This window comes from Microtus pennsylvanicus, chromosome 14 (genome assembly GCF_037038515.1).
Source record: "Microtus pennsylvanicus isolate mMicPen1 chromosome 14, mMicPen1.hap1, whole genome shotgun sequence".
NCBI classification, from domain to species: Eukaryota; Metazoa; Chordata; class Mammalia; order Rodentia; family Cricetidae; genus Microtus; species Microtus pennsylvanicus.
The window spans coordinates 52,957,280-52,981,719 of record NC_134592.1 but is presented as its reverse complement, the minus strand read 5'-3'; the positions used below and the strand labels follow the sequence as shown (position 1 = coordinate 52,981,719).

General features: G+C 41.8%; 1 pseudogene; it reads left to right on the top strand.

Moving 5' to 3' along the window:
• The first annotated feature begins 1,220 nt into the window (after nucleotides 1–1,220).
• Nucleotides 1,221–22,514, top strand: LOC142834731 (PRELI domain-containing protein 1, mitochondrial pseudogene; annotated as a pseudogene).
• The last annotated feature ends 1,926 nt before the right edge of the window (nucleotides 22,515–24,440 follow it).

The following is a 24,440-nucleotide window of genomic DNA, read 5'->3' as shown; positions in this document are numbered from 1 at the left end:
GAGAACTCAAGAACAATGGCAATGGGTTTCTGATCCTACTGCACGCACTGGCTTTGTGGGAGCCTAGGCAGTTTGGATGCTCAACTTACTAGACCTGGATGGAGGTGGGGGTTCCTTGGACTTCCCACAGAACAGGGAACCCTGATTGCTTTTCGGGCTGAGGGGGGGAGACTTAATTGGGGGAGGGGGAGGGAAATGGGAGGCGGTGGCGGGGAAGAGACAGAAATCTTTAATAAATAAATAAATTAATAAAAAAAAGAAAAAAAAGAAATTTAAAATTCAAAAAAAAAAGTTTGATCCAATATAAAACTCTGTCAACAGTCTTTCTCCAATAATGAAAAACTATTTATTTTTAGAAGAAAATAAATGCAATTTTAAAATGTATTTATGTATATATTTGTTTGAGTTGTGGGGCACAGAAAACAATGTGTGGGAGTTGATTCTCTCCTTCCACCACACGGGTCCTGGGGGATCGAACTCAGGTCATTGGGCTTGGTGGTACCTTTACCCACTCGTTGGCCCAGTTAATTCAATTTTAATAAAGGAAAGTGAAACTAAATTTGCTTAAAATTAAACTTGTAATTTTTTTCTCAGTCTTTAAGAGACAAGAATTCTCCAAGCATAGCATATTCCTTCCACAGGAATCATTTCTCTGGGACTAGAATGACCTTGATAATTCTCTCAACACACTTTGTAATCCCAGCACACCCGTAACCCCCGCACTAGGAGAGCTGAGGCAAGAGGATAATGAGTTCTTGGCCAGCCAGAATGCATAGCAAGACATTTCTTTAAAACAAAATTCTTTTTCCTGTTCATTTTTATAATGAACTGAATTCTCTTCCCAATGTGTTAGTAACACTCTCATGCAGCAGACTAACCAGCTTCATTCTCTCCTATTCACACTGACCACTAAAGAGAACACCATGTACCTAACGACAAAATTCAGTGAGTTTACAAATTAACCTTTTATACTACTCTTAATCAGTGCCTTCTACAGAGAAAAAATAGATTTTTTTAAAAAAGTTTCAAAATGCTGCCATAATTCTGCCCTCAGAAGTTAATCACTGATAGTGTTTCTGCATGCTCTTTCCTAGTTAAGAGGTCATCCCTTCAATCAATCAACAAATACCTGTAGCTTATCTCATACGTGTTGATCATCACTCTAGGTATTAACAACACCATAGAGCAGAGCAGAGCTGGCTCCCAGTGCGGAACTAGCAATGGGTGATGAGCACATTTATAACACAGGAATACAGGTACTGTGAGGTAGAGGCCTTTAAACTAACTAGTGTCATCTGCAGCAATGCGGGACAGTAGAAAAAGAGGACATTAAAGGAAATGAAGAGTCTGGTTGAGACATATTCCATTTATAAGGGACACTAGTTGTCTGGTGGTATATACTGATTCTAATGGTCATGTTCTGCTTCTCCATTTGACATTTAATGGGTATTTTTCTATTCAAAACATACAGGGGACTAGAGAAATGGCTCATCCGTCCATAAAGAGTACCTATTGTTCTTGGAGGAGACCCAGGTTTGATTCCCAGCACCCACATGGCAGCTTCATAACCATCTACAACTCCAGTTCCAGGGAACCCAGTGCCCTCTTCCGACCTATGTAGGTACCATGTATACATGTGGTGCACAGACATATATGCAGGCAAACCACTCAAACACATAAAAAAATAAAATTAAATAAAAATATACATTCTGGACAAGTGTGATAGCCCATGCCTGTAATTCCAACGCTCGGCACAGGAAGATTGCCGTGAGTTCAAATCCAGCCTGGGCTACAAAGTGAGACCCTGTTTCAAAAAACCAAAAACAACAAAGCAAAATATACACATGTCTATATGGTGTCCTCAAAAATAGAAACCTGGCTCAAAATTCACAAAATTGATGTAACTGATTACCTATTGCTGAATATTCATTTATGCTTTGTATAATTATAAGAAACTGTCAGCATAAATTCTCTTCATACATATTTATTAAAACCCCTGATTATTTTATTATAGTAATTCCTAAAAGTGGAAATACTTGATCAAAGCATATGTACATCTTAATGCTTTTGATTAACACGGCCAATGTTTTTCTCCAGAAAGATTATATCAATTTTCATAGCCACAGCTTGCCATTTTGTATGTTTTTCTTTTGTAGAAAATAAAGCTCTTTCCCTATTTTTAATATAATACAAAAATGGTAGCTAACTTCTATTGAGAAATTACTACATAAAAAGCCCTATGTTCATGCAAACATTATTTGAAACTTTCACGTCTTCTTTGAAAGTTAAGAAATCCAAGCTTACAAAGAGCTAAATAATTTGCCAAATGACCCTCAGATATTAACTCGGAACTAAGATTTGAGTTCAAGTTATCCAGGCTTCATGCCCGTTTTCCACTAAATCACACCCTTGTAGGTGATTTACTCCATTGATGACTAATTGACAATTAGTGTTTGGTAGTTGCGTTGTTCGTTAAATGTTATAGTATATTTGATTTTTCGGTGTTAAAACATACCATGACCAAAAGCAACTTACATAAGAGTTAATTTTGGCTAATGGTTTCCGAGGGAAAATCCATAACCACAGAGGAGGTACCGCAGCAAACAGCGGGAAAGCTGGCCCATCAAGTTCCCGTCCACACAAGTGTGACGGAGAGAGTAAACCGGAAGTGGAACAAAGCTATAAGCCTCAAAGCGTGCCACAGTGATGTGCTTCCTCCAACAAGGCCTGCACCTCATCAAAGTGCCATAACCTCCCGAAACAAAATCACAGACTGGGGGCCAAGCCTCCTAACAGCTGAGCCTATGAGGTACATTTCTCATCCAAACCACCTTACCAAAATAATCCTTTGTCCTCTTTAGATAAGCACCTCATTTCAACAGGCTCCCCTCTAGCAGGATCCTGAGTTTCTACCCCTTAAAGTAGCGGCGTCTTGCAGGAGAAAAACGGATGAAGTTATGACAAAAGTGACCCTTGATCCGTTCCATCATCCAGGACATGATGTCATATGCGACTAGGTTTAAACAAGTGCAGAAGATGGCCGCTGGATAGACAAATAAGGAGAGACATCCATACCGAACTAAACATTCCACTCCTGAGAATATCTGTCTGCTCAAATGTGCTGTGTCGGTCTTGTCGGACAGCCAGTGTGAGAAGCTACAGTGTCGCCAGCACACACTTCCCTGTGTGCTGTACATGCCGTTGTCAGCAGATGTAGACTCAAGTGTAAAGAAGCTCATTAAAAGTATGGATTCAAGCATGTTCAATGAATGCTTTGCCTTCTTCCTACAACTCAAGCTAAGGACCCTCCCCAAACCATTGTTTTACATAGATCCCTGAACAATTAAGTAAAGATCTTGGCTCCCAGAATAAACACAAACATAATGTGTACCCTCCATTACAGAATGCTGGAGAGCACATTTCTCCTGAGCATGCACAGAGTTCTTTCCTCTGTATTATTTCACTTCTTCCTTACAATAGTCTTGGGATCATTGAGGAAATAGATTCAACATGAATGGCCTGGCTAATACATACAACCAGCGAGTAAGGTCTGGAACTCTGGTTCCTATTCAACTCCTAATCCAGTCTTTCATTTTTTTCACTTCATCAGATATTCATATATTATCATTCCTTTGAATTATATTCTTTGAAATATATATATATATATATATATATATATATATATTTCAGTTCAATAAGCTTATCATGAAACTTGCTTTTCCACGTGGAAGAACCAGTTGGTGGTGATGGCTATAAAACCCTCCCACAGCTTTGAGAGCTTTGTTTACTGCTCATTGATCGCATGACAATGCTACCATAAATAACCCCAGATAGATTGCTGCGTATAATCACAGAAGACATCCATATGCATGAGTCACCTGTCAGCGCTCCAATCCCATCATTTCCAATACCTGTCAACATGTCATCAAGGACTCTCTCAGCTGTGACACAAACTAAAACTTACTCTCCTAGGAGGTTGAAAAGAATGCCCTGCTACACAAGTTTGCGGTTAAAGGCTACAAGATAATTAAAGCCCACTGTTTAGGATGAACATGGATAGATTAGCCAAGTCACCTGGAGGTGTTTTTTTTTCCAACCTCTGTGATGTTAGGATGGTCTTGAGGGCAGAAATTCAGATCTGCTTCTCTTTTCTGCTTGATGAGTCCTCACTTGCTCACTTCACATGAATCACAGAGGCAAAGCACCAAATTCTCTCCTGGCATGTTTTAGGTCACGTTACAAAGAGCAACCTTCTCTGACATGTTCATCTACCACAGAAATGTTTTCGGAAAGGATCTGACCATATGATCAGGATGAGTTGTGATGGTATGAGCGCCCAAGAATAAGCTTAGAGTGCGGCATCCAATGATAATACAAGCTAGGAAGCAAACTGGACTCAAGAAAGAGCCATCCTGTGGATTAGCAAGCGCAGTAGGCTGCAATTAGTCTTCAAAACAGGGGGGAGATGGAATTTGAGCATGCAAGAGCCAGCCAACAACAGAGAGAAGGAAGTAACACTTAGGCAACCTGTGGGGAGGAAGATGCAAGCAGTAAATGTCTCAGTAAAATGCCAAGGCCAAAGCACAATGATGCCAATTTGACTCTGATAAAAGCTTTGTCTCCCCCAAGTACCTACAGATACTCTCTGCCAAGTACAGTGCACAGGTGCAGATAAGTGGGTTCACCTGTCTCAGACAGTTTCTGGTGGTTCTAAAAAAAAAATGCAAACTAAAAATAAAAATTCAAATAAATTTGCATTTTAAGTTATCTAGCAAGTACATGTGAATAAATGCATTGTCATTTCAATATTTTAGAAGGCTAATGCATAAATCTGTACCCTTGTGTCTATTTCATTCATTCTATAAAATAACCAGTTTAGATAACAATAATAATGATAGTAATAATAGTAAGAACTAATGTTGCTACACGTCGGGCACTTCTCATGAATAATAAGTGTGCTGGCTAGTTTTATGTCAGCTTGACACAATCAGAGTCATCTTAGAGGAGAGAACCTCAACTGCCTTCATAAGATCAGGCTGTGGGCAAGCCTGCGGGGCATTTTCTTAGTGAATGGGGGAGAGCCCAGCCCATTGTGGGTTGGGCCAAACCTAGGCTGGTGGTCTTGGGTTCTATGAGAAAGCAGGCTAAGAAAGCCACAAGGAGCAAGCCAGTAAGCAGCCCTCCTCTATAACCTCTGCATCAGTTTCTGCTCCAGGTTACCCCCGAGTCTGAGTTCCTGCCTTGGCTTGTGTGGTAGTTTGAATATAACCAGCTCCCCTTAGCACATAGGGAGCGGCACTATTAGGAGGTGTGGCTTTGTTGGAATAGGTATGGCCTTGTTGGAGGAAGTGTGTCACTGTAGGGGCGGGGTTTATACATGCTCAAGTCACGGCCAGTGTCCCAGACTATTTCCAGTTGCATGGCATATAGGAATATTTCCAGTCAATATATAGGAATCTCAGCTCCTTCTCCAGTACCATGTCTGCCCGCACATGCCACCATACCACACCATGACGATAATGGATTAGATCTCTGAAAATGTAAGCCACTCAAATTAGATGTTTTTCCTTTACAACAGTTGCAGTGGTCATGGTGTCTCTGCACAGCAGTGGAAACCCTGAATGAGAAACTTCCCTCATTGGACTGTGACGCAGGATATGTAAGCCAAATAAACCCTGTCTTCCCCAAGTTTGATTATGGTGTTTCATCATAGCAATGAGAACACAAAACTAAGACGATAAGGAAATAGCAGTAGCAACAGGACTAGGTACTTTTACTAAACACTGGTCAGCCACCAGCCTGCTTCCAGATGTTTCACTTTTGGCATCTTTGACTGCTCTCAGCAACTCTCAGCAAGATTCTGTGGTTACAGTAGTCCCCACGTGTCCCCAGTTTTGCTTTTGGTTTTGCTTACCTGAATTATAAAGTGAAAATTATAGGAAATGTATGATAATGAAATCTCATGTTGTCCCATCAATCCTTCCTGCAGCGTGTCCTTCCACTGCCCAACATATCCAGGGACACACTCATTAGTCACTTAGCAGCCATTTTGATCATCAGACCAGCTGGTATTTCAATGCTTGCATTAAGGTAAAAGGGTCAATGCTACGTACCATGGTTCCTTGTTCACTTCATCTCATCACACACACATTTAACCATCTCGCATCACCGTAAGAATGGTGTAAGGGGTGGGGCCTGGCAAGATTGCTCAGTGGGTAAAGATACTTATCTCCAAGGCTGATGACCTGAGTTCTATCCCAGTCAGTGACCTGAGGCCCTTGAGTACCCTCATTTCTGCGTCTTCTGTCAATCTTACAATGTGTTCTTCTCTAATCTATATAATTGTTGTGTTTTAAATAGTTTCCTCACTACTTGGAAATCTGTGTAGGCTTTTATTTCATTCTTGAATAAGAGGCTGCACCCTGAGAACACACAGTCCAGCCCCAGACCACTACTACCAAGAGGACAACATAGTCAAAGCACATAATATATTAAGGGATAAGGATATAGTTCAGTAAGAGTGCACTTGTCTTGCAAACCCAAGGCCCTTAGTTCAATCTTCAGCACCTTAAGAAAATCAAAAGCTTCCTGTCTAATACATAGTTGATACTTTGTATGTTTTGGGGGCTGGGGAAACAGCTCAGTGGTAGACACTTGCCAAACAATGAGGCTCTAGGTTCAGTGCCCAATACAGGAAAATTTTAAAGCACATGCTGTATCTGAATTTAAAATGTCATTACAAAACCTATCACTGTACACCTGAAATACACTAATAAATTTTCTCTAAAAAAAAATCGAGAGGAATAGATAACTTCACTCTATGATGAGCAACAATGAAATACTCTTACTCAGCTGTTCAGTATGGCATCACTGACCCTTAACACAAAATGATGCTCACAGCTTCTTCTGCTTCTAAATAGCAATGGCGCTATGGCATTGCCCCCAATTTAGGTAAAATTTACATATGCTTAACAGAAAAGTTCTGCTCCAGATATAACCCCACTGGCAGTTGGGACTTTATCATATGAACTTGACAGGGGCCCAATTCAGTCCATAAAATTTATACAGTGTCCTCAGCGACAAGGTACCTCTCTCTTCTCCACTGAGCCTTTCAGACCCTACCCAAGTACTTCCTTCTTATTAAGGAACCCATCAGGTATTGCCCATGCTATTAAATGCAGCACTTAGGAGGGAGGCCGAGGCAAGCACATCTCTGTGAGTCTAAGGTTAACCTAGTCTGCATAGCAAGCTACCGGCCAGTTAAGGCTATATGGTTAGATCAAGGAAAGAAGGGAAGAAAAGAAGTGGGGAGGGAAGGAGCAAGAAAGGGAGCTAGAATGATGGCTTGGCTGTTGAGAACACTTGCTGCTCTTTCCGAGGACTGCAGGTCACTTTCTAGCACCCACATGGGGAAGTTCACGCGCTATAACTCCAGCTCCTGGGGAGCTGTCATCATCTTCTGGCCTCTGTAGGCACCCTCGCACAAACACACAAAAAAAAAACTCCCCTTTAGATTTTGGAAATCTAAAAAGAAAGCAGATGCCTTCCACTGAGCATTGTGGCACATACCTGTAAGCCCAACACTTGGGAGGCCAACGCGAAAAGATCATGAGCTCAAGGCAGCCTGGGCTACACAAGGAAGAAATCTGTCTCAAAAAAAAAAAAAAAAAGTCTCACCAAGCCTAATAAAACTGATTCCTAGAACCAGCATAATAGAAGGAAAAACCAACTCCTGTGAGTTGTCTTGTGACTCACTTTCATGTTGTGACATTATTGCGCACATGCAAATACACACACACACACTAAAACAGAAAAGTCTGCCTTAATCCCAGTCAGAAAAATGTTCCCACTGTGGCACTTACCCCCTCATTGTGCTTCTCTGTCCACTAATACACTGTGAACACCTAGAGACAAGCAGGGTTCTGTCAATGTGATGGCCTATAAGCCCTGGGGAGTCTTTTTATCATGTCTGCTACCTCTGTCACTATTCACAGTAGCTGTTCAGTGTGTGAGAACAAACTGTTTCCTCCTTTTCCTGCTAATATTGCATCATTCCCCATTACTAACTTTCTCATTCTTCTTAGACGCCTGTCCTTTCTCTTTTTCCTTTCCCATATCATCAATTAACATTTTTCAACCCTCCCCAAATAATTTTTCTCTCTTCTCCCTCACTCTTTCTCTCTCCTGTATTCTTTGCAAACAGTGAAACCTTGAAATCTGAGGTCTCTATTCATTTGTGTGTGTGTGTGTGTAAATGTAATCTATACATATGTGTGCACATGTGTATGAAGACAAGCAAGTGGAAAGCAAAAATCGATGTTGGGTATCTTCCTCTATCCCTTTCTACCTCATGTTTTGATGCATGATCTCTCACTGAATATAAACTCAGTTTTGGATTTGCTGGATAGCCAACAATATCCCAGGACCCACCTGTCTCTACACCCACCCAGTCCTGGGATTACAGTCACCACTGCCACACCCAAATTTTACATGAGTGCTGGGGATCCTAATTCAGGTCATCACGCATGCACAGAAGACACGTTGCCCACTGAGCCACCTCCCCATCCACTGAAGTTATATCTTCATTCTAACCATCCTGATGTCTAGCTGTAGCACATATCTCCCAGCTGAGTGTCAGTTCTATACAAAGCCCAAGAACAACACCTATGGAAATAGAACCTACCCTACATCAAATCAGCCTCCCCGTTCTGTAGTCACGACCTTTTCCTTTCTGATACTTCCTCCTCTGCTGAACCATGATACCGTGTGCCAGGGTGAAGATACCAATGAGAGTGGGAATGAGGGCAAAGGGGGATGGTGTGGTGATAATGATGATGGCAAGGACGATGACAGCAACAGTGGCAGGTGAATAGCATCACTATTCTACCTATTCCTCTCTGCACTGTCATCCCCCGTCTCCCAGACCTGGCTAATTCACACTTGTTCTTTAAAACTCAGCTTCAGCAGGCTAGAGAAATGACCCCGAGGTTAACAGCTCATCCTGCTCCTGCCGAAGACCAGAGTTCAGTTCCCAGCATCCAAGTTAGATGGCTCCCAGCTGTCTTGAGCTCCAGGAGAATATGCTGTCCTCTTCTTGCATCCTGGAGCACCTGTACTCACATACCTATACACATAATTTAAAATGAAATAAATTTTTGATTAGCTTAAACCAAGACCCCTGTAGCAAGGCTTCCGAAAGACTGTGTTTCAGTGGCGTAGGAAAACCATCTTGGGATACAATTTGGAACATTAAACTAAGGATTTTTTTTCTTCCTCCTAGCTTTCTTGACTTTTTCATTCACAGCTGGACCAATGGTCTTTCCTTCCCCAGGAAATATAACATACACATAAGCATGTACACACAATGAACTAAGGAGTCATTTACCCTTATAAAGAGAAATAAGATGTAATATTGTTTCCCCCAATCACTAGCCCAAGTTATTCAGAGTTCATGATACTATACTTTCAGTTTTTAAAATGTAAAATTGCTTATTCAGTCATATTAGGTATCATTTTCTTACGTAGAATTGGTACCAACCACCCTATGTAACACTTTCAGGGGAGAATGTCGAAATGAATGACTCTCATGTTAGCTATTCTACATCTCTGAGAAGTTCTCAAGACTGTCAGAGCACAGCTAATCTTGAAGTAAATTTGCAAGCAATAAAGCAGCTAATAGAGTTGCAAGGTGCAAGGGTTCTGGTTATATCCTACAGACCAAACCAATTATGTACAAAGTGCAGTATGACTGTCAAGTCTGCCATGGCCACTGGTGACTCATGAGCTCTTGAACAGTTTCATCAATGTTGCTAAACACCCAATGACAGAACATATCACCAATACCTCGGACCTGAAACATAATCAATACAGCAACACAGAAGCTTGGCTTATTACATTTCAAAGTAGCAGGCTTTAAACAGATTACAGGAGAATACAAAACAGTTCTTTATGAGTGGACACAGAAGAAACCCTTAACAAATGGGGTGAAACACCGCCTCACCAGCAAGTAGAGATTTTGATTAAACTGCCTCTCCCAAGGATTTCCCTAGACAAAAGAGCTGAGATTTACTTTCTAAAAAAGTGTCAGTCTAGACAGACCAGCCCACACTGGGGGAAAATGTGGAAGATGTAGGTTCTATTTGACTAAGATTCCAAGTTGACCAATCACGCAAACAGATTGATTACAAACACCCCCCAAACAGTTATATAATTGTCAAGGGAGGTTTGGTGGTATGGTTTTATAACCATTTCCTAACTTGTTCTGTAAACAGTTATTTACTAACAGACTAACAACTGGGTTTTTTCATCTTAATTCTACCAACCGCTTTCAAAATTGTGTTTGATTGCTTTTAGCCTACATTATCTTTTACAAACCAATTTTCTGAGGCAGAAGAAAACTATGAGGCTGTGTTGCAAAGAGCAACAGACTGTAATTGTGATCAGGCAGGCAGGCCAAAATATAACCCTTCAGGGAGCAGAGTGTGTAACTGTTCCCACAGTCTTCCTGTGCAGATGAAGTATATGCCATACAACACCTTCCCACATGGAGCAAAGAGATCCCTAGATACGGGCAAGCCATGTATAAAAATGGCAAAATTTATATTCTTATACAATGTATAGTAAGCCTCATTGCTTTAGAGTTGCAATAGGTAAGCCTTCAATCACAAATGCTAATACCAAATAACCTTAATTTGCATCATGAGCTAGAGATTATCAAGAATTCCCATGCACATCATCTTGAGTGATCCTTACCATATTACTCAGGAATATTATTATATCTAATTTTAGCTGAAGAAACTATTATTCAAAAACTTAAGTAGCTTGGTGAAGGTCATTCAACCAGTAAAGAATGAGCCAGAGATTGGTAGTGAATCTCTCAAATCTAGCAGTTTTTCCAAAGTATGTATTTCTAGCATTTATCTGTGACTACCTAACTACACCTATATCCTATGAACCCATTTATTAATAAACATTTAGTAAACGAACTTACACAAGATTCTTAGCGCAATGTTACATACTGCATACTCAAAAACAAATCAGATAAATTATTGGCCCAGGGAGGCAGTAACATCATCAGCTTATCAATAGAGCCATTTTTTTAAATGTACCATGAGCCAGGCACCATTATAATCTCTTTTTAAAAACTAACTCAACTTAATCTCGTAAAAACTCTTTGGTGTTGGGCAGCATTGATTTGCCATTTTTATTTGCAGGATTGAAGGTTACGCCGAACTATTCTAACAGACTGAGAAGTAGTAAAAGATAATTTATGAATTGATGAATTTTCAACAGAGTTAGTGATCTAAAATATGAACTGGGCCGTAAAAGGTGGGAAGGAAAGTAAACATTTCCTCTCTGTAGTGACTCGAATAAGAATGGTCCCCACAGGCTCCTATATTTGGATGCTTGGTCATCGGGGAGCAGTACTACTTGGGAGGGTTGAAAAGGTGTGGCCTTGTAGGAAGAAGCATGTCACTGAGAGTGGGTTTTGCAATTTCAAACACCCAAGCCAGGTCCAGTGTCTCTCTCTTTCTACCCACGATCAGCATGTAGTTCTCAGCTACTGCCCCATCATCATCTGCATACTCCTGTGCTCCCTACCATGATGACAATGGACTAAACCTCTGAAACCGTATGCAAGCCCCAATTAAATGCCTTCCCTTATGGGAGTTGCCATGGTCATGGTGTCTCTTCACAGTAGAACAGTAACTAAGACTCTAAATACAGACCATGAAAAAGGTGGCAGGTTTGAGGGGCCTCCCTATCTTTGTGTAGTTCCTCTTACATAATCTAATATATCAGTCAAAACTTGGTTGATTAGTTGGATGTGACTGAAAAGAATAGAGAAATTAAGAACAATTCCAAAATGTCTGAGAGGACCAGGAAGGATGGAGAGGCTGCTCAATGAAATACAAGAGGGTGGGTGTTACTCTCTGAAGAGGAACTTAAAATAAGCTATACACGTTGGTGCACACAGCCAAAGTAGTGCACCTCACACAGGCAAGAAGATAAGGGCTCTGTCTAAATTTAAACTAAATAAATAAATGTCATGGAAACCCTTAAGAAATTGTTTAGTTGCAGGCATGGTAAGGGATTTACTAGACAACCAAATAATTTGTCAAAAAGGCAGTTGAATAAACAAATCTGGACATCTTTGAAGTGCTCCAGAAAGACAATTGGAAAGTTGCCAGCTTCGCTACACTATTTAAAATCATGAGACTAGATGAACTCATCAACGGAGAAGGAACAAAGGGAGCACAAAGGCCTGAGGTCTGCAGTGCCCACTGCTGGAAGGTCAGATTGATGAGGAATAGCCAGCAAAATCAACCAAGAAAGAATAGCTAGCAATAGGGAATTCAGATTACATCGTGGAGAATAACATTAGAGGGATAAAGTTAAGTTCAGATGATAGATGAGTTTAAAAAACAACTGGAAAGTAATGGTTTAGTAATACAACCATCCCTGGCCACTCTAATAAGAGGAAAAATTCTAATGAAATAATGATATAGAACACTGAACTGAACACTAAGAGAAAATGGTAGGCAAATTGGAGACAGGGAGATAAGAACTCAGAAAGTCCTGGTGTAAAGGAAAACCAGGGAATGGAATGCTTGTTGGTGGTCCTAGGAACTGGTATTTTCTGTGTTTTAAGTTGGGAGGCATACATGCATGCCCGGATGCTGGTGAAAATGACCCGGTAGAGAGGACAATGGTAATACAGAAGCAAGAAGTAGAATTATTGGAGCAAAACTCTTAAGTGGATATTACAAGATGGAATCCACAGCAATGAAATGACTGGCCTTGGCGAAGAGTACAAGCAGTTCTTCCATAAGAATAGAAAAGGCAGAGTCCAGAGTCATTCAGGGGTAGTGATGGGACTTGGCACGCGTCTGGTATTTATTATTTTATTAGAGAATGAAAAGGTAATTCAGCACCTGAAAATCAAGACTGAAAAATACTCTAAGAAGGACTGGCAAAACATTGTCTGACAAATATACAAAAAAGGATGCATTGCCAAGAACGTGGAACAATGGGTTCAGTCATACACTGCTGCCAGATGTGAAAACTGGTGGGAACACTTGACAAGCTGTGCCTTCATTTTGTGAAGGCAAAGATTCGTAGGCGCCACACCCCAGCAAAGCCATCTCTAGGGACTGACGTTGGAAAGCTATGGCTGGGTGATCATGGGCCAAACAAGGCTCGTCATGCTTTGACTACTCCGACAGCAGGTAGCTAAAACTTACCACCAAAATAATATCTTCAAGGTATAAATTAGTAAGAAAATAATAAAATGATGGTTACTATAAGGAAGAAGGGGGCCAAAAGGGGGTGATTGAGAAATGAGGGAATCTGAAACACTAGCTTGTCCATCTCTTAAACTGGGTGATTTGTTATACAAATACATCATGTTCACCTTCCTTTAAACATTTTAATGTTCAAGTATGAGATGTGTTTCAGTCTCTTGGTCTCCCTGCTTAAAGTTAATTCATTCAGTTTTGGTTTATAACTCTTAGTTGAATAAACTCCATCAGTTAAGATCCTTCCACTCACTACCACCTCTCCTCCTCCTCTGACTATGACATAATTTCCCTTGGGATTCCATAAAATCCCTGATAACTAAAGGAGGTTAAATGGTCCACGAGTAATTATCTGCAATCACTAGTAGCTCATCTCCCCTAGTCTTGGAAGACATGTTCTGGTGTTTGATACATAGTGTGCTCACTTTGAGCCTCTGCTCCGTACTGGTCTTGGAGGTAGCATGCCCGAATCTTCTTGCATGAGACCTAGGCTATCTGTATCCTATTAGTGTCCGCAATACTCTCACATGGCTGTTACGTGGCTCTTATGTGGCTCTTACGTGGCTCTTATGTGGCTGTTACGTGGCTCTTATGTGGCTCTTACGTGGCTCTTACGTGGCTCTTATGGGCTCAGAAACTCTCACTTACTTCCTGTGTGCTGCCCTGAGCTCAGCATGATGTCCTAGTGAGGCTGCCTCCGCCTTGTTCATCCTTTGCTTTTCATCATCCTGCTCCATGTTATGGAAGCTCTCTGGGCTCTAGGACAGTCCCAAATCAGACAAGCTTCTCTGGCTTCAGCCCCCCAAGATCCACGCTCCAGACCTGCCCCACAAATAGCCACCACATAATCTCTATGTTTGGATTCATTTTGTAAGCGTCCTCCTCTGAGCATATCAGGTTCTGACTTTTAAGATTTAAACAGTCTTACCAATCCACTGAGCATCTGGAAAGTTCTGAAATAACATAAATTATTTTTATTATCTTCACTTCTGTCGTTTTGATTCACGTATTTTAAAACTCCGCTGTCAAGCATGCATTTGCTATTGCCAAGACCCCTTTATGTACTGACCTCATTTGTTTGCTTGCTTGCTTAGGTTTCTAGTAGTGGAGAGGTGGTGCTTTGGTTTTGGTTTGTGTGTTTGTTCTATTGTAGTTGTGGTTTGGTTTGGTTTGGGGGGTTGTTTGTTTGCTTTTTGAAGTCTCTCTATGTAGCTCAGTCTGGCCTCAAATTCAAGATCCTTCTGCTTCAGCCTCATGACTGCAGAGGTACACAAGAATATGTCACCACCACCCCCCATCTTGACCTATTTAATGCAATGATGCTCCCTTTGTCTTATGGTAATGTTTGTCTCAGAGTTTTATCTGCTATTGTACACTTTACTCAGCCCTCATAGGCTTATCACTTATATGCTGTATCTTTTCTCCCATTTATTTGTAACCTACAGGTCACTGAGGCTCTGTTCCTTTTTCTCTTTTTCCCCCCTCTGTCTTTTAGATTAGATCATTTCAATTGACCTACCTAAGATTCCTCAAATCTTACATATGCCATCTTCAGCCTTCTTTTAAACCTCTTCAATAGATTATTTCAGATGTATTTGTCAGTTCCGAATTTTCCCATTTTGTTATTTTTGTAATTTCAATTTCTTCACTGGGGTATGAAAGTGTGTGTGTGTGTGTGTGTGTGTGTGTGTGTGTGTGTGTGTGTGTAAAATCTCACAGTGAAACCTATTCTTTGTTTGCTAACAAACAATAATTTTTAAAAAATGAAAATATAAGAAGAAAAGTATTTTCCTTGGCATCTTTGAACATAGTAACTTTCTGCTTAGAGACCTTTCTTTGCTAAGTGAAAAACCTGGTCACCATCAGGTCCATCTTTTCTGCTTGACACAGGAGAAAGCATATATCTTGTATCCTTTCTATATCTTTCTGGTCAATAATTTTACGTCATTATTTATTCAGAGGTATTTGTTGTTATTGCTGTTGTTTGTTTGAGATAGGCTCTCAGTGCATATTTGAAACCAGATCTCAAACCTGAGATCCTCTGCCTCCAGGTGCTAGAAATACAGATGAGCGCTGCCACGCCCAACCATCCTGTCCTGTAGCTTCTGGTTGCATCTAGAACATCAGAGGTTATGGAGACTCTGGATTCCTGCTCTGCAGACATTGCTACTCCTGCTTGTAGGTGAAGCTGGTAGAATTCAAGCATCCATTCTGACATCCAATCTCAATTTTCAGTCTTGGCTTAGTAGCTTGGAGCCTTGTTTCCTATGGATAGTTCAGGGTTTCAACAGAAATCCAAGAAGATGATACACAGAATTTGGGGCTCCCTTTTTGTGGCTCTATTTGCCAAGATCCCTCCATCCCTTTCAGTCATTGTGGTTACTTTAAATTCTATTCTCAGGAAGGCTGTGAGATTTCCATCCACATTTAGCATCTTAGAGTGACAACTATGACTCCCTTTCAGGTTAACATTTGTAAGAAATAAAGTTCACAACCCCAGAGACATACAAGGACCCTAAGAGGGACATACAAGGATCCATATAGGAAGGAGAAAAAGACAAGATCTCCTGAGTAAATTAGGAACATGGGGATCATGGGAGAAGGTAGAAGGGGAGGGGAGGGGAGAAAAAAGTATACCTCAATATAAAACAATTTTTAAAAATATAAGAAATAGGGGAGAGACATTTATTTTCTTTAGCTCCATAGCCACAGGAAAGTATCTGTGCTCCTGTAAACAAACTCCAACCTACATACACTGTTGTAAGCAATCCTAATGAAACCCATTAGCTCACACACACGTGTGCACAGGAGAGTGGGAGTGAGGAGACAGGAAAAGAAAGATTTTTAATGGGAGTGGGAGGAAGCGAGAGGGTAAAGACAGTGAGCATGATGAAAATGCATTGCACAAATACCCAAGAATATCGTGGAACCCATTATTATATGTAAATTATATATGCTAAAAATTAAAATTCAAAATCTATGAGATTAGAGCTTGTCGGCACTGTTCCTCCCCTTCAAATGTCCATGTAACATTCACAGGCACAGCCTGTTCAGACTGGCATTCTCGTGCCTCCGGATGACGACTGCTGTTTGTTCTTCTGAAGGATTTTGTCTATTAGAGAAAGTTCTCTGATAGGAGTTTGTGCCATTGCCAAAAGCAGAATCAAGTATTTGCCATTAAATCAACAGTTTCTCTCTTGCCTCGAGACTTCTGGATGTTTCTTTTATTTTGTTATTGTTTTGCTTTACTTTGATTTTTTTTTCTTTTTTCTTTCTCCTCCTCATTCTCATCCTCCTTCATTTTTTTTAAAGACTGGGTGTCATGTAGCCCAAGCTGGCTACTGACTTGTTATTTTGCTGAGGATGACCTTGAGCTTCTGATCCTCCTGCCTCTACCTCTTTAGTGTTGGAATTATAAGGGTGTTTGCTGGCACATATTCTGAGAATTGAGCCCAAGACTTCATGCAGGCTAGACAAGCACTCTAAAAACTGAAGGAGCTCCCCAGCCCTGTTGTTGTTTTCTGATTTGAAACACATGGGGCCAGGACGATGGCTCAGTGAGTAAGTTCTTGACACCAAGCCTGAGGTCCTGTGTTGCTTCCTGGATCCATAAGATTGGGACGCAACTGCTGAAAGCTGGCTTTAGACCTACACGCTGTGGCACGTGGACACCCACACACATACAAAAAGGTAACTGATGACTTAGAGATAGATTAAAACCAAAAAAACTATTTAGAGCACAATGAACTCTACCCTTCTTTCTGTGATTTGTTGTGTCCTTCCTTCCCTGGGACAGTGAGAGTCAGGCTTGCTATCTAATATTAATGCTGAAATGCTAAAGGAAAGAAGAGGAGCAAGAATAGATAATTTTAAGTAACACTCTGTAAATACTATGGATGTATTGGGATGCAGTTATATTTCAGAGCATTTAAAACCGTAAAACAATCACTTGAAGCAATTCTGCTCCTGATCAGATTCCCTGCTAAGGTCAGACCTCCAGCACCCACACCTAGGAAGGTAGCAGACCCAGGTGAAGCCTCTCAGTGTGGATTGTCCAGGTGGGGAAAAAAAAAACAAGAAGTCTAGTGTGTTGACAGAGGTTTCTGCCCCACCCGGTCCTGCAGCCAGTTCAGCCCTAAAGAAACACACAGAGGTCTACATTAATTACAAACTGGTTGGTCTATTGGCTCAGGATTCTTATTAACTAACTCTTACATCTTAAATTAACCCATAATTCTTGTCTGTGTTAGCCATGTGACTTGGTACCTTTTTCAGTGAGGCATTCTCATCCTGCTTCCTCTGTGTCTGGGTGACGACTGCAGACTGAGCCTTCCCTCTTCCCAGAATTCTTCTGTTCTAGTTTCCCCACCTATACTTCCTGCCTGGCTACTAGCCAATCAGCATTTTTTTAAACCAATACAAATGGCAAATCTTAACAGGGTACAAGACCATTGTCCCACAGTACTAGTGGGGGAAGAAAATGCTCAAAGACATTGTCTAAGAAAATAAAGACACCCTCCATTTTCACCCATAGCTTCCGTGTGTTTTAAACTAAAAGAGACTGAATTGACTCCCCTGACTTTAAATCCACAGACTTTATTTTAGGGGCAAAGGAGCTCAGTCCCCCACTTCACAGGCTTCCTACCTTATTCTGCCAAGGGCCCTCTCCCTAAGCACAGCCTTGGCACTATCATAACCTGTTTCATAGCAGCATGGGGGCTGTCTGCTGGGTGTTTTGTTTTTTGAGTAATCAATATTGTGTTGCTGACTTTAATTTTGAGCTGTTTAAGCCATGCTAATGCATGATGGAGAATTCATCCTCTGTTTCAAAGTTTCAACCACAGCAGAGTGAACCGAGGCTTCTTTATGATCTTGTAGGATAAGGGATGTTCCAACTGCCTTTTCTAATTGTTATAAAGTCATATGTCCTCCCATGGATGGTTTGTCATAGCAACTACATATTCATGGCTCATAGGCTCTTACAAAGATTAATTCAGATGAGCTCATAAGTGTGTTGGCGTAGGTATCTAGTGGGTGTTCCCATCTGTGTGCAACTGATATTGAGGATAATATAATGATGCCAAGTTGGGGCTTCCCTGCCCACTGCCGCCCTCAGATTCAATCCTTAGTCTGAATCTGCGTTCTCCCTGGAGCATCTTTTTGTAGTCTCAAATGAGACTGAAAAGCTGAGATCAATGAATTTCAGAAATGTTGCTTTCAATTCTGCGTCTATGTCCATGGGTTTATCCTTTCAACATTCGGGTTATATAACAAATGCCAGCATCTTCTGGACGAATCTGTATACATCAAGAGAAGAATAACTGTATTTCGACTCAGAAGACAGCATATGCTTCCCGTGACACCAGGGGCCTAGGGGAAAGAAAGTCAACAACTCATAATGCAAGATTAAGAGTTCCTACAAAAAACAAAATACAGTGGTTAATGCTCTTGAAAATGTACTCAGAGAGCCTGCTATTTGGAATGCTAACTGAATAAATTAGCTTAAAAATGAAGGGGAAATTATCTTCTAGAATGGTTCACTGAAGGCTTGGTTAGTTCCATGGCAAAGCACTTGAGAAACACGTGTAGGGCTCTGGGTTTGATACCCAGTAGCACAAAATTAAATAATAAAATTCTTTGTTATGCTAAACAATGGAGCCCACTCAGATTACCCAAAGAGAAATTTAACAAATAATCCCAAATGCCCACTGTAATTGATGATCAATCTAGCTTTGATGAAAAATAGATATACGCATTTGGGATTTATTTTTAATTCTTTCCTCTTATAAAATAAATATCAATATTTTAAATGTTTGCTTTTTATGTGTATGAGTGTTTTACGTGCATGTATGACTATGCACCTTGTTCATGCAGTACCCACAGAGACCAGAAGATGGCCATGGAGTCACAAGTGAAGGTGGACACTAAAAACAAATCCCACACTAGCCCAGAACTGAGTATAATAGAGGGTTGTTTATTTAGGGGTAGACTTACAGATCACAGTCCTTTGCTCGAACAGGGAATAGCAACCAAATCCAGCAGCCAGAAGAGAGAGGGAGCGCGCACTTGACATTGGCATTTATAGTATAAGAGGCCATGCCCAAGTGGGCAGGTAACTTGAAGGCTACTGGCTGAAGGATTTCCTACAGCACACAGGGACTGTAGTTAAAGATGATTGAGTACCTGTGGGTGCTGGGAATTAACAGAAATTCTTGGAAGAGCAGCCAGGGTTCTTAATCCCTGTGCCATCTCTCCAAGATGTGAGAGGAACTAGGGAAAGGGAAAACGTAATATAATATATTGTATGAAAAAAATCTATTTTCAATTAAGAAATACTGCTTTAAATTTTTTAATTATTTGAAAATTATTTGAAGCTACAATTGTATATCTGAAAGAGAATTTTAAATGTAACCAAGACAGATGTGGCAGCTCACACACATAATCCCAGCATTCCGGAGGCTGGAACAGGAGGATTGCCATGAGTTTGACACCAGACTGAGCTACAGAGTGCTATCCTACCTCAAACACACACACACACACACACACACACACACACACAAAGAACTTGGCACCTGAAAGTAACAATGCTTGACATCTCTTCAGCAATGTGTATATGAGGGAAGGAATACATGCTTCATACGTAAATCGATGAAGGCGTTAGGCCTCGCTCATATCCTAAGGATTGCCTCTTTTCTATTTTTAGATTTGGGGGTTTAATACTGGAATCCTTGCTAAGGAACTTTTCTCCAGTTCCCAGACTACTGCGATTCGTTTTAATCACAAGCCAGTGACTTCTACGATACCTAATCACAAATCACACAGGCCACAAATAAAATGCTGATCATTTCTAGCAGAACATGAATCCTGATCTAAATGAGAAACAATCAGGGAAAGACTGTAATGAGCGGTGACCGTGGAGCTGAGGGATGGCTCGCCTGGTGACGTGCTTGGAGTGTTTGCCTTGCCAGCATGAGGACCTGGGGTCTAGGCCCAGAACTCATGCACAATGATGAACATTTGTAACCCCAGCTCTGGAAAGATGGAGACAGGGTGCCTGGAGCTGCTGTGAAGACAGTCTAGCCTGCTTGGCAAACTCTGGGCCAGTAAGAGATTCTGTGTCATAAATATTTATTCATTCATTTATTTATTTATTTATTATGTATACAATATTCTGTCTGTGTGTATGACCGCAGGCCAGAAGAGGGCACCAGACCCCATTACAGGTGATTGTGAGCCACCATGTGGTTGCTGGGAATTGAACTCAGGACCTTTGGAAGAGCAGGCAATGCTCTTAACCTCTGAGCCATCTCTCCAGCCCCTCCTGTGTCATAAATAAAAAAATGTGGAAATAAAATAAAATAAATAAATAAATAAATGTGGGCCAATCCCTGAGGAACAACACCTCTCACGTCCACAGACATGCGCATACACACACGCACACACATATACACACATGCCCACACACACGCACACACATGGGGACACTGGTGTTTATATGTGAAAACAGACAAGTACAATGTGAATATACATGTTCCATAGTAAATTACGGGTATGTCCAAACAGGTCAAAGCAAGGGGGAATTTAAAAAACAAGACCACAATGAAGAGGATCCAGATCAGATCAGATATTTTAAAACAGTGACCTTTTACCAAGGAAACTAATACTAAGAGTAACTTCAGTCTGAGATTGAGGTTGCTGAGTCTATGTCTTGTAGAAGTACTTTGTGTGTGAGGTTGTGGGGTCCTTGGCACAAGTGTGTGTATGGTTCTGGAAGGCTTTTCTAGTAAGTGCCCACATATAGGAAATCTTCCTCATAACCTCTGGGCTTCGTTAACAGTTTTCAATTAGAGTTGACCCAGCAACTCCATTTTTATTCTGACTGTGATGATTTGAATGAGAAATGTCCCCCGTAGGCTCAGACACTGGAACACTCAGTCCCCGGGTAGGGGTGCTGTCTGAGACGGTGCAGCACTGGAAATGGGCTTCCAGAATTGATAACCCTCCCCACTTTCAGTTCTCTCTTCCTCTGCTCCCTGTTTGCGGTTGAGGACATGACCTCTCTGCTTCCCCGCCCCCCCCCCCCCGCGTCTGCCACTTGCTGCCACCCCCACCCACCATAATGGACTCTTCTGGAACTGTAAGCCAAATTAAATTCTTCTGTGAACTGCCTTGGAAAGTCATGATATCGTATCACATCCGCAGGAGAGTGACTGGACGCTGACAAGTTCCGCTTTTTTCTAAGTGTTATTTCTAAATAACTACCTATGCTACAGAATAGATAATATTCGGTTAAGAAAATTCACAGCCCTGTAGTCCCTATGGCAGGGGCGGCAACTTGTGCCTAGGCCAGCAGAGGCTGTGGTGCGAGCCTGGTAGACACCCTGATGGTGCTAGACCTCCCCAGGCCACAGTGGGCCAGAAAGTGCTCTAAGCGTGAGGGGCTAGGTGCTCACTGCCGTGTGGCAATGGCGCCTGAATCCCGATAGCAAACAGAGCTTAACTGAACACACAGTGCACAGGGAGGTGACCCCTAACTGCAATCTTCTGTCCCAGATTCTTGACCAAGACAAACAGGGTGGCACATTGGGCAGAGGAACTGTTCCTGCCAGCGTTGCTCGGTTGGTGTACATTCTGGAAGACTCTACTGTGGGACCACAGAGTCACATGACCACCTTCACCGGGAACATCAACCACACCAGTTGATGGTATAAAGGAACAATGTGAGCTCTGAAAACAGCTGCTGAACCGAAACCCACAGGAAGCCTAGGTCTCCTCCTAGCTTTTTTGGCATCTCCAGAGCTGTCCAGGACTTTGGTCTTGACCACTTCAAAAGAAATTGTGGCCGGGCGGTGGTGGCGCACGCCTTTAATCCCAGCACTCGGGAGGCAGAGGCAGGCTGATATCTGTGAGTTCGAGACCAGTCTGGTCTACAAGAGCTAGTTCCAGGACAGGCTCCAAAACCACAGAGAAACCCTGTCTCGAAAAACCAAAAAAAAAAAAGAAAGAAAGAAAGAAAGAAAGAAATTGTGATCAAGGCAATGAAGGGTTTTGAGTACATCTTGGCAAAGCTACAAGGTAGGGATTGTTTTAATACACTTGTTGAGACAACAGAAGCAGCCAAAGAGAAAGAAGAAAAAAGAAAGAACACTGGCAACTGCAGAAGAGGCCAAGGACCTGGCCAACGGGGCTGCCACCAAGCAGCCACAGCAGCGGTAACAGTGTGTATCCCACCGGCCTCTCCCTTCTCCCCATTGGAGAGGACTGGTTCCGTGTTTAAGAGCACTCGCTGCTCCTTCAGAGAACCAGCGTTCAGTTCCCAGCAACCACATGGTAGCTTGCAACCATCTGTAACTCCGGTTCAGGAATTCCGAAGCCCTCTCTAGCACCATCTTCGAAGGCACTAGGCATCACATAGCGCACATGCATACGTGCATATGAATAATTAAGTAGATACACCCACAGAAACAAATTGAGTCCACTTCCAGCCCTTTCTGCCACCTGGATGGTGAGTAGGAGCCTTGTCCCTCATCTGTGTCACACCAGGCTAGGGTGTCCACCCTGATCCTGACCTCAACCCCAGTGGGCAGCTGATGGCAGGTGCACAGGGGTTCAGCGACTTTCCAAAGGTCACGAGTAGTACATAAGGGAGGTAGTAATAAACGAGAGACAGTATGTACGGTCGCTCCTTATTATTCTCTCATGTGTCCCAATTGCACAGAACAATATTTAGCTAATAACGGGTGCTCCATAATGCTTGATTTGGTTGACCCAAAGGCAGAAAAGAAAGAAAGAAAATTTTAGAAAACTGTTAAGAGTACCCCACCAGGTGATAAGATGCTACCCAGGCACCACCATATAGGTCCAATGCACTAAGGAGGGAAGGAGGGGACAGAGGCTCTCCTGACAGGGTCCCAACATCTCCCTCACTCCCCTTGACTGTTTTCCTGTCACGCCCCTGAATGTGACTGGACACCACCACCCTCAGTCTTGAACATCGCTAGCATCGCCCTCAGACTTGATACAGCGAATAAGCAACACCGGTTTCCTCTAGCCTCCGGGCAGCCTCATCCTGTGTGGAGAAAGTCGGTATAGATACTAATGGGACACACAGCAACATTTTTTGTTGTCATGAGTGTCCTGGGGCTAATTTGGAAGCTTCCTCTTTAATGAGCTCAGTGAAGAGTTCTATAAGATGTCAGACAACACAGAAAATCGAGGAAGCATGAGATAAAGAGGAGGTGGGGGGGGGGGACAGGAGGAGAAGCGGGAGGAAAAACTGCGGTCAGGATGTAAAATAAATGAAAAAATAATTAACAGTAAAAAAAGATTTTTTAAAAAAAAGAGGGGGTAAGTGAATGACCCAGGCACATGCCAGTCTCGAGCATCTTTGCCTCCTGCCTCCCAGCAGTGCGCAGCCACCTGAGCCTATGTCCATCTGAATCCATTCCATCGCATAAGGACTCAGTATTTTAGTGTTTAATTTATTTGTAATTCAGCCCAAACTACTAATCTTTAAAAGTTAACCCCCACAACTGCACAGTTCTTTGCATTTTTACCTTATGTCATTGTGTCTTGGAATAAAGCCTGCTTCTGATTGAGAAAATGAACCCTTGTTTATTTCCAAGGGAAACGGTGACAACTGCCTATTATGTGGTGACTATGTAGGCGATTGTCAGCATAAGAGACACAGATTTCCACAGGGCAAATATAGCTCACAGCATGTTTCAGTGGGGCTGATAGTATAAACTTCAGAGAAATAGAGTGTAGATGGCAGCTAAGACCAATCATAGTGAACTGGACAGCGGGCTTCATGGTTAAGAGCAATTGTTCTTCTTGCAGAGGACCTGGGTTTAGTTCCCAGCCCCCACATGGTGATTTCCAACTATTTGTAACTCCAAGAGATCTGATGCCCTAGGTAAAACACACATACACACACATACACAAACACATACATACACACACATGTACACACATACAAACACGCATACACACATGCACACACACATACACACCACACACACACACACACACACACAAATAAATCTAAATTTCTTTGAAGAAGGGCGGTATTGCTATGACCTTTAAAATAAATTAGACTTTATTCCATTTTGAAAGCTCTCTTTAAAGTCTCTAATATCCTCT